The sequence below is a fragment of the Ranitomeya variabilis genome, chromosome 5 (genome assembly GCF_051348905.1).
Source record: "Ranitomeya variabilis isolate aRanVar5 chromosome 5, aRanVar5.hap1, whole genome shotgun sequence".
NCBI classification, from domain to species: Eukaryota; Metazoa; Chordata; class Amphibia; order Anura; family Dendrobatidae; genus Ranitomeya; species Ranitomeya variabilis.
Window position 1 is genome coordinate 677,682,829 of NC_135236.1, and position 2,790 is coordinate 677,685,618.

Sequence of the window (2,790 nt, forward strand, 5' to 3'; positions counted from 1 at the left end):
TGCATTTATTTTTTTATACCGAACGACTCTTAACAGCCACGTGGTAGTTTCATTTAGTGATTAATCTACTGGTAAAATCTCTGTTCTGAGCATGTACATCTCCCATGACCTTACTTGCTTTTGCCGCAGCTGCCTGGCACTGGTCACTGCAGTTAGTTTTGTTTTCGGTCCATAGCAGACTAAACATGGTGACCAACGAGCATCTGATGAGACTGTGAAGCAGCGCCCTCCTGGACTGTGAGCCTGGCAAATATGGTGCAGATGGACTCAACCCCGAAAAAGCGAGGTGCAGACGATACAATCTCTGCTGTATAGAGAGGGACAGTGCAGCAGGATACAAAAAATATTTCACTAGTTTACCCCGACAACTACTGTGTATGTTCCTAGCTTCTATTAGCCACCAGTCTGCTGTATGCATTATGGCAGGGGTGGGCAACTAGTTTTCCTGAGGGGGTTCATGAGACCATGACTGGTTGTGGAGGCTGAACCAATAGACTTAAATTAGTTCTACTTAATATTAATATTAACATATTTATTATACCTAATGTTTTATATTAATAATTATATCATTTAATATTAAGAAGATGCAGCCCCCTTTATACAGTATGAGCCCCCTCATTGCCCCTATATCTAGCGTGAACCCCCACATAGCTTCCTGTACACAGTGTGAACCCCCACATACCCTCCTGCACATAGTTTGAGCCCTCACATAGCCTCCATATATACAGCATAAGCCCTCACATAGCCTGCTTTATACAGTTTGAGCCCCCACATAGCCCCCCTATGCAGTTTGATCCCCCATATAGCCTGCTATACACATGCAAATATGCCATATACATGTGAAGAAAAAAAAAATCATACTCCATCCGGCTCCCATTCCCCCGGCGCTCTGCTCTGGTCTCCGCTGCACTGACTCTACACAATCAGTGTGTGAAACAGCGGACATGATGATGTAATTTTACCGCGTCTTCTGTCTCACTTGCTGATTGGTGGAGGAAGGCACCAGCGGCCCACTCCTCCACCAATGTATTTACAGCTGTCTGCATCCTGAGACTATGGACAACTGTCACTTTGGGATGTGGACAGGTGTCAGAAGGCACGTTGCAACCTGTGGGTTAATGTTTTTAGCCCATCAGTTGTCTTGGTCCGTGGGCCAGCCAGAGGGCCAGGTGTGACACGTGGGCCACACTGTGCCCAACTCTGCATGGTAACATAAAATCTAGAGCAGCATGGACGCATGTGATCAGAAAGGAGGAGACCAACGTGTAACGTGTAGGACTACGAACTGCAGGAAGAAGAGGCAGCTACCGCATATCAAATATAAGGGTTGGGGGTCACTGGGGAATAGTGATCACAAAATAATAAGTTTTCATGTCTCCTTTAATAAGATGTGTAGTAGAGGGGTGACAAGGACACTAAACTTCAGGAGGGCAAATTTCCAACTGATGAGAGAGAATCTTGGTGCAATTAACTGGGACGATATCCTGAGACATAAAAATACACAAAGAAAATGGGAGACATTTATTAGCCTCCTGGATAGGACCTGTGCACAGTATATACCGTGTGGGAATAAACATACTAGAAATAGGAGGAAACCAATATGGCTAAATAGAGCTGTAAGGGGCGCAATAAGGGACAAAAAGAAAGCATTTAGAGAATTAAAGGAAGTAGGTAGTGATGAGGCATTAAATAAATACAGAAAATTAAATAAATTCTGTAAAAAGCAAATCAAGGCAGCAAAGATTGAGACAGAGAGACTCATTGCCAGAGAGAGTAAAAATAATCCCAAAATATTCTTTAACTATATAAATAGTAAGAAACTAAAAAATGACAGTGTTGGCCCCCTTAAAAATAGTCTGGGTGAAATGGTGGATGAGGATGAGGAAAAAGCCAATATGCTAAATGACTTTTTTTCATCAGTATTTACAAAAGAAAATCCCATGGCAGACAAAATGATCCGTGATAACAAAAATCCCCCATTAAGTGTCACCTGCTTAACCCAGCAGGAAGTACGGCGGCGTCTAAAAATCACTAAAATTGACAAATCTCCGGGCCCGGATGGGATCCACCCCCGAGTACTGCAGGAACTAAGTACAGTCATTGATAGACCATTATTTTTAATCTTTAAAGAGTCCATAATAACAGGGTCTGTACCACAGGACTGGCGTATAGCTAATGTGGTGCCAATATTCAAAAAGGGGACAAAAACTGAACTCGGAAATTATAGGCCAGTAAGCTTAACCTCTACTGTGGGTAAAATCCTGGAGGGCATTCTAAGGGATGCTATGCTGGAGTATCTGAAGAGGAATAACCTCATGACCCAGTATCAGCACGGGTTTACTAGGGACCGGTCCTGTCAGACTAATCTGATCAGCTTCTATGAAGAGGTAAGTTCCGGACTGGACCAAGGGAACCCAGTGGATGTAGTGCATATGGACTTTTCAAAAGCTTTTGATACGGTGCCACACAATAGGTTGATACATAAAATGAGAATAATGGGGATAGGGGAAAATATGTGTAAGTGGGTTGAGAGCTGGCTCAGGGATAGGAAACAAAGGGTGGTTATTAATGGAGCACACTCGGACTGGGTCGCGGTTAGCAGTGGGGTACCACAGGGGTCAGTATTGGGCCCTCTTCTTTGTAACATATTTATTAATGACCTTGTAGGGGGCATTCAGAGTAGAATTTCAATATTTGCAGATGACACTAAACTCTGCAGGGTAATCAATACAGAGGAGGACAATTTTATATTACAGGATGATTTATGTAAACTAGAAGCTTGGGCTGATA